Genomic DNA, 13,396 nt, shown 5'->3' with positions numbered 1-13,396 from the left:
AATCCCTTAGGTAAAAAAGTATTCATTAATTCAACCAGTTTTCCTAACAATTATTTGTTAAATGTCTATTCTGTGCCAGGCTTTGTGTGAACATCAGAATATATGAAGAATAAGAAACTGTCAAAGGCAAGAAACAGAAAATCCTATATAATAAAGAGCTAATATACTAATTAGACCAAACAGCAGAACGACTGTCCGGGCGATCTTCTGGACAAAGCCGGGGCTGTGAGGGCCGAGCCCCTTGCACAAATTTCGTGCGTCAGGCCTCTAGTATAAACACAATTTTTTAAAATGTCTCCATTTTGACAATGAGGAAACTGAGACTCAGAGAGATTACACAATTTATCCAAGTTCACCAAATAAATTATTGACTGAACTAGTATTAGAACTAATGCTCACATTTTTACTTTTTCTCTAGTTATGCATGTAATGTAAGAAAGCATTATATCACAGTAAAATGGTGAGATGAATTCCACCTGCTTAATGTGGCAAAGTGTGAGCCCTTGGTGGTATTGACACAAGTGTCCCTTATCTTTTTATCAATAGCTCTGCTCAGGAAGGTTTTATATAGTTTTATTTATTTTATCTATTTATGTAATCCTCAGGTGAGGATTTTTTTCCATTGATTTTTTTTTTAGAGAGAGGGAAAGACAAAGAGAACTATCCATGTGAGAGAAAAACATCGATTAGTTGTGCCCCGGCCTGGGCTGGGCAGGAACCCTTGACTAGAATTGAACCCGGGGCCCTTTGGTCCGCAGTCTGATGCTCTACCCACTGAGCCAAACCCACTAGAAGACTTTTGCACATTTTCACTTACTTCACTTGCTATATATTGTTGGTAACTTCTGAGTGTTGCTTAGAAATATTGCCTTAATATCATGGGTCAAGTGAGTTCATAACACCAGAGATACAATGTTTAAAATAAAGAAAACTTTTCCTGTTTCTCTTTTTGAGGGGAAAAAAAGGACCTAAAAAGTCATCTGCTGGATTAATCTGTGTCAAAGTAAGAAGGCTCCTGTATTCAGTAGGAACCACATAATTTATTTATTACATATAAATCAGCACATATCATAGTTATCTTGGGTTTTGTCTCTTTAATTATTGTCAGTATTCCTCTAAAGAATATAAACCCCATTAAGTCAAGAATCATATCTACTTTAATAACAAGTGTGTTCCTATCTTTTAACAGAGAAACCTTAGCAGAGAAAATGGTTACTGATTAATAATCTTTTAAAATAGATAAATGATTAATAATTTTGACATGAGTGTATGATGAGGAGGTAAAATGAAGATATAGTGAGGTCTGTATTGAAGCTAGTTGAAGGAAGAGCATTACATTTCTCTTTCAACATGTAGATTAGAATTTTAAACCAACAATTTAGCTCAATACAATTTAGTTTAATTAATAAAATCCCTGATTTTGTCAACACCACAACTATTTGAGAAACCATATATCCCACTCATAAAAATCCTTCCTGATTTCATAAGAAATCACCACCTTAAGGTCTCCCAGTAAAAATGTGTTTTTCATTTAATGGCAGCCAGGAGTCCACCCCAATATCTTGTTAGCCTCATGTAGAAACAAAATTAAAAAGAATATCTGCTCAGCCGGTGTAGCTCAATGGTTGAGGAGGTCATAGCTCGATTCCAGGCCAGGGCACACGCCCGTGGTTCGGGCTCAGTCCCTAGTGTGGGGCATGCAGGAGGCAGCTGATCAGTGATTCTCTCTCATCATTGATGTTTCTATCTCTCTATCCCTCTCCCTTCCTCTCTGAAATCAATAAAAATATATTTTTAAAAAAGAACATCTAACACATTTAGATTGCAAACATTATTCTGGCTAACTAGATTAGCTAATGCTGGAGGCCCAATAAGTATTTTATTTCTAGCCTAACCCTTCATCCCTTCATGCATTTGTCCTCTACCATGTCTCAGAAGCGAAGATAAATCTCCAGGAAGTACTCTCATGATGGGCCTTGCCATTGGCTGCTTTATGCATCACTGCATACCAGGGACAGTACCTGGATCATTCTAAGTATTTAATAAATATTTATTGAGTGAATGAATGCATTGATTTAATCCATCAAGAGTTGAATAGTCTCTGAAGCATTCCAAGACCAAGCCATAATTGGATATATTTGTTTCTCTGGTACCTTTCTTTCTTTCTTTCTTTCTTTCTTTCTTTCTTTCTTTCTTTTTTAATCTTTATTGTTGAAAGTATTACATTTGTCCCCTTTATTCCCCCATTGACCCTATTTGGCCCCAGGCCTTCACCACCCTATTGTCTGTGTCTTTGGGTTATCTATAATAATAAAAGGGTAATATGCTAATTAGACCGTCCTTCTGGACGACCTACTGGATGAAGCCAGGGCTGGGAGGGAAGCCTGGGTCCCAGGTGCTGGAGGGAAGCTAGTGCCAGCAGCCTGGGGAAAGAAGGCCTCCTCTTGCACAGATTTCATGCATCAGGCCTCTAGTTCATATATATGCATACAAGTTCCTTAATTGATCTCTTCCCACCCACCTACCCACTCTGGTAGCCTTCTTTATATACTTAAAATAGTATTATCAATCCAAAGTTTCATCAGGTACATGTCATGCTGTAAAATGACAATTTAATGTTTAATTTATACGTTTTTTTCTTAGAAGGAATAAAAACCATCAAGAGTACCTGATTGTCTTTCATTAGGGCTTTGCAGACTTCCTCATGGAATTTATTGAATTAATATTTTGAATGGTCAATTTGGTGGTTTTATTTCCTAACATTCCATTTATTCATGTTTTCATTTGATTAGTTTTCTTTTGAATGAGATTTTTTTCTTCTTTTTCTTTCTGCCAGAGCATCAGCAGTTGCCATCACAGTGCCCCTTCATGAATCTTCCTTCATGTTGATGATTCAGTGTCCCAACCTCTGCAGAAATGGTGGATAACACAGATTTAGTCATAGAGCCAGAGAAAATGCTGTCACTTTCTGTTGTTAAGGGTATATATTTTTTCAAGACTCAGACTCACAAGTTATTGCCCAACATTATATTATAAAAGATCTCCAGCATGCAGAAAATTTGAAAGAATTTTACAGTGAACATTCACATACACAACACCAATAGCCAACAATTAACATGTTGCTATACTTGTTTTATCACATATCTTTTTATCTGTCTATCCCCCTACCTATCTATTAAGGGTCATCTTATTTGTGTAGGCATTTTATCATAAGTTGCACACATCAGTATACTCCAGTCCTAAATATTTTAGCATGCAAATCAGAAGCTAAAGTTCAGCATTTGTTTGCAGTTTTTTAATGTGAAGCAAAATTTAGTTAAAATGATATGTACAAATTCTAAGCATGTGATTTGATGAGTTTTGACAAATAACACAAACTCCTTTCACAATATAGAGCATTTTCTTCACCCCAGAGAAGTTTTCATATGCCCCTTTCTGGTCAGTCTCCACCCCTACCTCTCCTTTCAGAGGTCACCACTATTCTGACTTTTTTCCATCATAAATTAGTTTTCTCTGCTTGTTCCAGCACTTCTTATGAATTGTATCATACTCTATGAACTCTTGTCTAAGGCTTCTTTCACTCAGCATTATGTTTTTTACAATCATCTCTCTGTATAAAGAACTTACTACTTTGTAATACAATACTAAGTAGTATTTCATTATATGAATATATTGCACTCTATTTATTCCCCTATTGATCCACACTGTGTTTCCAGTTTCAGCTTTAATGAATAAAGCTCTGTGTACATTCTTGTACAAGGATTTGTGTAAACATATGTTCTCATATAACTTGGGTAAATATCTAGTAGTACACTTCCTGGTTGCAGCATAGGCAGCATATCTTTAGTTTCAACTAAAACTGCCTGGTCTTGCCCTGGCTGGTTTGGCTCAGTGGATAGAGCATCAGCCTGCGGACTCAAGGGTCCCAGGTTTGATTCCAGTCAAGGGCATGTACCTTGGTTGCAGGCACATCCCCAGTAGGGGGTGTGCAGGAGGCAGCTTATCGATGTTTCTAACTCTCTATTCCTCTCCCTTCTCTCTGTAAAAAAATCAATAAAATATGTTTTAAACAAAAAAAAAAACTGCCTGATCTTTTTTCCAAGCTACTTGTGTCATTTTACACCCTTACCCAATAATGAATGAAAGTTCAAGTTGGTACACATCCTTGACAAATTAGGTGCTATCAATCTGAATTTAACCATTCTGGTAGGTTTAGTGGGATCTCATTGTGATGTTAATTTTCATTTCTTAGATGACTAATGTCTTGAGCTTTTTTTATTTTTTGCTATTCCTGGGATAAATTACATTTGTTTATTCAATATTTTTTTAAAGAGTTGATTTCAACTTGCTAATATATTGCTAAAATTTTTTTTGGCAGTATTCATCAGGGACATTCACTGAGTGGCCACATTATTATGATCTCTGAATGCATAATAATCTGGCCACTCAGTGTATATCCTACATAATAAAAGGCTAATATGCAAATTGTCCCCTCGACCAGGAGTTCGACTAGCAGACAGGTTGGCCAACTGACCATTTCCCCTCCCCCTGGCCAGGCTGGCCCAACCCCACCCATGCACGAATTCATGCACCAGGCTTCTAATATATATATATATATATATATATATATATATATATATATATATACTGAGTGGCCAGATTATTATGCATTTAGATATCATAATAATCTGGCCACTCAGTGTATATTTTTATTGCCTTTGTCAAGTTTTGATCCATCTAGGTAGAGCATCATTTGACGACATTATCTCACAAGATGTGAACACATAACCACTAGTTATTGCCTCTAGGCTTGTAGACTAGTAGGTTCGTGGATTAAGCTTAATATTTTTGTTTCATCTTTGGTCCATGAATATATGTATTTTAAGCCTGCTGTTGTTTTTTTTCCTGCTTTTGAAGTATTGAAAATGCATCATATGTTTTCTGTATCGTCATGACCAGAATTGACATTTTTACCATGACATCATTAATTTAGGATTTGATGGCACCCTCCTTTTTCTTGCTCAGTAATTATAAGATATAAAGGTTCTTTTGATGGTAGGACACAACACAAAAACACTTGTATGGTACTGAAAGGCCGAACTTTTGTTACTTACAGCTCCAAATGAAAGAAGGCTGCCAGGCAGGGGCACACAAAAGGTTACACTAGGGACAGGGTAACAGCTAGAAATACAGTTTATATATGACAAGCAGGGTGAGATTAACTAGATTTCTCAAACTCTCTGTGGATTGGATAATCTGATTAATTTCAAGGACTCTGGGGTAGGGGCTGCATTAGTTGTCTGGTAACCAAACACAGAGTGACTGGGGCTGGTGCATAGTGGCTCAAAGTGTGAGATCTAAAAAGAGAATTGTGCCCTAGCCTGTTTTGCTCAGTGGATAGAGTGTTGACTGAAGGGTCCTGGGTTTTATTCCAGTCAAGGGCACATGCCCCAGTTGTGGGCTTGATCCCCAGTGGGAAGCATGCAGGAGGAAGCCAATCAATGATTCTCTCTCATCATTGATGTTTCTATTTCTCCTTCTCCCTTCCTCTCTGAAATAAATAAAAATATATTTAAAATAATAATAATTGCAGTCTCAAAGAGATATTTGTACACCCACGTTTATAGCAGCATCAATAGCCAAAAGGTGGAAGCAACTCAGTTAGCCATCAATGCATAAAAATGTGATCTAAAAAGTAAGGAAATTCTGTGACATGGTACACCATGAATGAACCCTGAGGACATTAATACTGGCATCTAGTAGGCAGAGACAAAGGTGTTGCTAAACATTCTACAGTGCCCAGGACAGAGTCTGTGGGGAAGCACGGGACTTGGTTGGAAAGTATGTGAGGAGGATTCTCCGAAAGGTTGGAGGCCTCTAGTGGGACCTTGCAGAAGGCGGCAGACCCTGCCTTGACTTTTCCAAACAAGTCTGAGCCCCCGGGTGTTTTGCTGGAATCTTTATGTTTGTTCTTTAGACGTCCTTGCTTAAAGGACACTGCAGACGCATGTGTCTTCTCAAGGATGCTTACCCTGCTGATAGTATCTGTTAATTTTAGTTCAAGCTGTTGTTACAATAAAAGCCTAAGCAAGCAGGCGAACAGGGCTGTCTGGTTCCTTTAGCCAGGCAATCGCTTAGCCCTCTCTTTCACAGAAATGTGTGTCAGAGTAATCATTCACCCATCGCTCAGGGTCTGCTGGTCAGCCCTGGCAAGAGTCCAAACAACAAATAATTATTCAGTCCAAAATGTTAATAGTTCCAGGGTTCAGAAAGCTTGCTCTAGAGGAGTTTCCTAGTCCAATGTGTCAAGGCCAACATATGTAGTTGATAACAGAACTTGGCAACAACTGGAGACTAACGTTTCTTGTGGATGAGTTCCACCTGTGGAAAGGAAATAAGATACAATGTAAAATTTATTTGGCCCAGTCACAAGGAGGCCTGTAGTTTTTTGTTTGTTTGTTTTTGTTTTGTTTTGGTGTGTGTGTGTGTGTGTGTGTGTGTGTGTGCGCGCGCGCGTGTTATCCTGACTATTATTAACACAATGAATCATTGCCAGAACAAATCATTATGAACTGATGTCTAGCCAACTGGATCTTCCAAAGATGTCCTTGCAGTGCTATCCTCAATAACCAACTACCTGGGAATATATCAAAGGTTTAAATTCTAGATAGAAGTGATAAAGTAAAGAGAAATGAAATGAAAAATGGACCTTCTATTTTAGTCAACCAAGTTTGGGTTTAGGAGTAAGCAGAGCATGACATGGTGGGACCAACTTGGATTGGGAGAAAGAGAAGGGGGGAGGGAGGAAAGAAAGAAAAACAAGGAGAAGCCAGTTCTTTTGTAGGTTGTTTATGACAATTCAGTCTCTTTTTCTTCATTTGTAAGGTTTCTTGAATTCTATCATTTGGAGAAGAATGGAAGATACTCTAACAACTGATATTTTTCTTTTTGTCCCACAAATACCTCATGCCTAAATATGCCCGATTTCCTCATCCATCAAACCAAGTGGTTTGATACAAGCATTATGCATGGCATTTCTCTCTCCAGGGTTAATCATTTGTATTCCAAATGCCGATTTCTAAGATCAGGACTTTCCCAACTATTACTTTCTCTGGCCTTGATTGAAAAGCAGTAATGCTTTTTATGGCAGGTAGATTTGCTTCTTAAATTTATTGTCTAGCTATATTCCACTTTAACTTGCAAATTAAGCACTGTGCTTGGGAAGAGAGATTTTTCTAGTCTTCCCAGCTCCACATCCCGGTCTTTTTTTATTCAGGAGTTAATGCAGTGGTCCCCCGCAGCCAAGGAGAGGGGAGGTTTAAGGCTCAGGGCTTCTGCTTCATGCCCCAAGCTTCTCTTGTTGCAAAATATGCAGTCTCACAGCATATTTATTGCTAACCACATCCTTTATTATGCATTTTCTATTTTCATAGACAAGTATAAATATAAATAAAACAGCAGATAAAATGAATGTAAAACAGCATGACAGAGAGCATTTAAATGGAAAAACTGAAATAAGGGATTCTGAGTGTGGAAATAAGACAAATATCATTTCTATATTTTGAAGAATCCAATAATTCATTCTATTTTTATAATAGATATAATATAAAATTATAAACCTGCTTTAAAGTCACAAGAGCAATATAATTTAAACATCAACATTAAGAGTTTCATTTCATTTGTACTTGCCTATCCTTAAGATTGCTTCATAGATGACCAAAGAAAATGAATTCCTATCAACCATGAAAATTTCTGGTCCCCAGCCACTTCTCTGGGGATTCTAGTCTGGTAACTATTTGAGAAATGTAAGAAATTAAGTTTCACTAACTGAAGAAATTATATTCTTTCTCCATCTCTGGATTTCTGCTGTGTAATTTCCATTAGACTTCTTATTCAGGCAGCTCTCATTTATCTATATTTCAAAGGACTGTAATACACTTCTGATAATTAAAAAATCCCAAGCATTGCAAGCTCTTCCACTTAAAAAATTTATAGAAACATTTAGAAAGAAATTCATTAAGACTGTTTATTTTCAGTTTTGACTAGTTAACAGTTCCACAGAGAAGATAGAAGTAGTAATGAAATTACCTCAAGATAAAGGATATAATGGGGCATGAAAATTTCTTAAATTAGGTAATAGTGAACTCTACAATACTTATTGGTCTTCTGGAGCATTCAGTTTTTGAGAACTGGAGGCAACCAGAAATTAGTACACTCTTCTGATTTGAAATTAAATTTTCTTTACAACAGTCAAGGAACTAAATCTTTCTGTTTACTTCACCACCTTGTCCCAATATTTATTGCTTCTATGAAGAGATACATTCTCTGTCCGGCTGGCGTGACTCAATGGTTGAGCATTGACCTATGAAACAGGAGGTCATGGTTCAATTCCCAGTCAGGGAACCTGCCCGAGTTGCAGGCTGCTGGCTCAATTCCCAGTGTGGGGCATGTAGGAGGCAACATATCAATGATTCTCTCTCATCATTGATGATTCTATCTCTCTCTCAATCTCCCTTCCTCTCTGTAATCAATAAAAATATTTTTTTAAAAAAGAGAGAGACACATTCTCTTTTCTCTCTAACCATAATAAAACTAACTCATGCTCCAGAAAGCAATTTTTATGTCAACGTACTAAATGAAGTGAAGTGGTTTCCTCTTATAAAAACCTACATCTCTCTATCATTCTCCACCTATGCAACTATTCATCTATTCATTTAATTAAGATATGAGTATATATACAGTATATTCAGCACCAGCTGTTTATCAAGCAATGGATAGGAGACAGCAAACTTGTGCAGCAAAGGGCCATATAGTAAATACTTTAAGTTCTGCAGGCCACATGATCTTTGTCACAGCTATTCAACTCTGTCTGTCATTCTGGTATAGAATCAGTCAAAGATAATGTGCAAATGAACTGGCGTGGCTGTGTTCTAATAAAATTTTAGTAACAAAAACAAGTGGTGGGATGGATTTGTCCAATGAGAGGTAGTTTGCTGAACTCTGGACAATATACTGGACATTATATGGTATATATTGAGCAAATATAATCATAAGAATCAAAATGATAATAGGAAAATTTAAGAAAATAAGAAAAAAGCAAACTTTCGTAAGTTGTTAAAAGTACTAGACATCTGGCCGAAACCAGTTTGGCTCAGTGGATAGAGCGTCGGTCTGCGGACTGAAGGGTCCCAGGTTCGATTCCGGTCAAGGGCATGTACATTGGTTGCGGGCACATCCCTGGTGGGGGTTGTGCAGGAGGCAGCTGGTCGATGTATCTCTCTCATCAATGTTTCTAGCTCTCTATCCCTCTACCTTTCTCTCTGTGAAAAATCAATAAAATATATTTTTTAAAAAAGTACTAGACATCTGGATATAGGATTGTTAAAGTAATAGATTCATATTTTATCCAGAATCACAAAGACAGAGAGAGAGAGAGAGACAGATGGAGAAAGAGAGAAAGGGAAGGAGGAAGACAGAGAGAGAGAGAGAGAGAGAGAGAGAGAGAGAGAGAGAATATAAGAATATCACAGTTTTCTTTAAAGCTTAAAATGAACATATTATATATCTTATTTATAAAAAATATATATTAAACATTCATTTTTGTTTTTTAAAAAAAGTAATTCCAATATAAAATACAATATGCAAACCAGAAATACTATTTAACAAAAAATAGACATTTCATATGCATACATATATATAAATAATTGCTAAATTAATTAACCATCTAAATAGTCCCCCTCCCCCCAAGTGGACACCTGAAACCATGGATAGTCCCAAATCTTATTTATACTATGTTTTTTTCCTATATATATATATATATATATATATATATATATATACACACTGAGTGGCCAGATTATTATGATCTCTGAACACATAATAATCTGGCCACTCAGTATATATATATATATATATGAGGCCTGGTGCATGAATTTGTGCATGGGTGGGGTCTAGCCAACCTGGCCAAGGGGAGGAGACATGGGCAGTTGGCCAGCCTGCCTGCTGGTTGAACTCCTGGTTGAGGGGACAATTTGCATATTAACCTTTTATTATATAGGATATACACTGAGTGGCCAGATTATTATGCATTCAGCGATCATAATAATCTGGCCACTCAGTGTACATTGCTTCCCTTTGGCATATCCTAACTACCAGCATCACTACTCCTGCCCCTTGTGGTCATTATTAAGTTAAATAAAGGTTACTTGAACACAAGCACTGCAATACAACAGTCAATCTGATAACCTAAATGGTTACTACATACTAATCCATGGGTATCATATATAGCATGGATATGCTGATTTATGTTCAAGGTGGGACAGAGCAGGATGGTGTTATATTTCATCATGTTACTCAGAAGAGCAATCAATTTAAAATTTACTTTTGGAATTTTTTAGTTAATATTTTTGGATCATGGTTGACCATCCTACCTAATAAAAGGGTAATATGCAAATAACCATCACTGCGCTACGCCCACGATTGGGCCGGCAGGAGGCTGGTGGGTGGGACTCGGGGTGGCCTATCCTGCCGTTGAGAGGTGCCAGAGGCTTTTGGCCTGGTGCACGAGCAGACACCCAGCTCCCCTGCCATCGAAAGCGGTGAGCTGGGTGTCCGCTCCGGCTCCAGGCCAAAAGCCTCCCTAGTGCACGAGCGGACACCCAGCTCCCCTGCCATCGAAAGCTGGGAGCTGGGTGTCCGCTCCGGCTCCAGGCCAAAAGCCTCCACTGGGGGCTTTTGGCCTAGTGCACCAGCGGACCCCCTGCCATCGATCCCAGGGATCTGGGGGTTTCTTCGGCCTGGTACAGCAGCAGACCCCCTGTGATTGATCACCTGGGCAGGGAGCTGGGGGTCTGCTTTCGGCCTGGGCAGGAGCGGACCCCCTGTGATTGATTGTAGGGAGCTGGGGGTCCGCTCCTGCCCAAGAGGCTTTCAGTCTGGGCAGGCCTGGGCAGGGGCTGAGCTGGTGATCAGAGGGAGCTGGAGAGGCCTGCCCAGGCCTAAAGCTTCGGCCAGAGGCTTTAGGCCTGGGCAGTGCCCAGCCCTCCATTGGTGTGAACTATAGAGGAAACACCTTTTCTGACTGCACATTGGCTAAGCTTCCTTTATGCCACTGGTAATATTCTTAGTAACTTGTGTAATAACAATCCAAAAAGGTGATCTAGGGTTTTTCCACCACACTTCTGGAGAAAAAAATGAAGGTCTGCTGCTGGAAGGCTAAGAAATGTCATATCCTGCCCTAGCCGGTTTGACTCAGTGGATAATGCCTCAGCCTGCAGACAGCAGGGTCTGGGTTTGATTCTGATCAAAGGCATGTACCTAGGTTGCAGGCTCCTCCCTGCCTGGGGCCCAGATCAGGGCTCATGCAGGAGGCAACCAATCAAAGTGTTTCTCTCTGTCTTTCCCTTTCTCTTCCACATTCTCTAAAATCAATGGAAACATACCCTCAGGTGAGGATAAAAAATAAATAAAGAAATCCATATTCTATGAAAGACACATCTTGAAAATGCCTAAAGAAAGTTGTCATTTTTTTCTTGGTTAAGGGACTGGAGTCCGTGTTGATGAAAACACCTTGGTGGCTGCAGTGACTGACAGTGGCTGCAGCAGTGGGGTGATGGGGCTGGTGCCTTCCCCTGCCCAGCCCGGTTGCCTCCCACAAAGGGAGGCCAGACTGCAGCTTAGGTACGCTCCCTGTGGGGCGCGGGCCTAAGCCGACAGTAGGACATCCCCTGAGGGCTCCCAGTATGTGAGAGGGGGCAGGTTGGGCTGAGGGATCCCCGACCCCCAGTGTACTAATTTCGTGCACCAGGCCCCTAGTGAGTAAATAAAACCTCATGAAGCAAAAACGTGGATAAGGGGGAACAATTGTAACCTGCATGCCAAAGTGGCACATTCTGGAGTAGCTTGTCCTATACTCCTCTAAGACAGAGTAACTGAACAACACAATTCAGAATTTGACATAATTTATTACCCATATTTATTAGCTTCCTATTGTTGCTATAACAAACTACTGCAAACTTAGCAGCTTCAAACAGCACAAATATATCTCTTACAATTATGAGGTCAAAAATTTAAAGTCAGTCTCACTGGGCTGAAGTCTGTGTGTCAGCAGGGCTGGTTCCTTCTGCAGGCTTTGAGGGGAGTGTATTAGTCAGGGTTCACCAGAGAAACATTAAAATAGTTTTTTAAATGGTCATTCTGTGAGGTGAGGGATGTATAAACTAACCTTGTGGTAATCGGTTTACAAAAACTATGTCTATCAAAGCATCACTTGTACACAATGCAATATACAGATATCGAATTATGAAATTGTACACTTGAAACTTATGTAACTTTATTAACTGATATCACTCCAATAAATTTAATTTTAAAAGATTAAAAAATTAAGAAATCAAAACAAATGAACACAACAAAAACAGACTCAGAAATAAAGAATAAACTTATGGTTGCCACAGGGAAGATGGGTGGAAAAGGTGAAGAAGAATGTAGATAACTAAAGGCCCGATGCACAAAATTCATGCAAAAGTAAGCCTTCCTTCCCCTGGCTGCCAGCAACGGCTTCCTTCCAGCCCCCAGCAGGACCCAGGACCTGGGCTTCCCTCGCAGCCCTGGCTTCATCCAGAAGGTCGTCCGGTCTAATTAGCATATTATGCTTTTATTATTATAGATAATAGTGTGATAACTTCACATGGTGGCAGATGGTGATGGGACTTAGTGTTGTGAGCACATTGTAAGCTATATAAATGTCAAATCCCAATGTTGTACACCTGAAACTAATATAATACTGTATGCCAACTCTACTTTAATAAAAACAATCAAACACTAAAGAGTATTTTGTAAATGTCATAGTTCACTGTGCATTGACCATGATGTTCTTAATGTTCCCTGGGCTTAACTAAACTTTAAACAGGCTTTTTCCTGACAATAGGTCCGATTTCCTTTTTGTAGAGCATTTACTTTAGAAAATGTGCAATTGTAAACTTTTTTCACTGCCCCTTTGAGATATAAATCTTCTATAACCAAAGAATGTTTTTCTCAAGGACCTGGGAGCCATCCCTTTGAAATGTAATCATCAAGAAAGCACCCCTTTCTCCCAGACTTTTTGATAGTTGGAGACTTAACTTAGATAAGCACCAATTAGCAAACTCAGATAGCCTAATGACATCGACACTCTTCCCTGTAATGTCCTCTAGTATTTTTCCATTAGCTCATCTCAGTCTTTAAAATGCTGCTACCATTTGTTTCAGTGGAGCTGAGTTAAATATCTCTCCCCTCTATTGCAATAGTCCTGAATATTTTCTTTGGTGCGATTTTTCCTTTATAGCACAGCAAATGCAGTTTCTCCCTAATTTTATGTGAAATAAGTTCAGATATTGCAGCTATACAAAGGACCACAATC

This window comes from Eptesicus fuscus, chromosome 1 (assembly GCF_027574615.1).
Source record: "Eptesicus fuscus isolate TK198812 chromosome 1, DD_ASM_mEF_20220401, whole genome shotgun sequence".
In the NCBI taxonomy this organism is placed as follows: domain Eukaryota; kingdom Metazoa; phylum Chordata; class Mammalia; order Chiroptera; family Vespertilionidae; genus Eptesicus; species Eptesicus fuscus.
The sequence above is the reverse complement of the archived record's forward strand: the minus strand, read 5'-3'. Positions refer to the sequence as shown.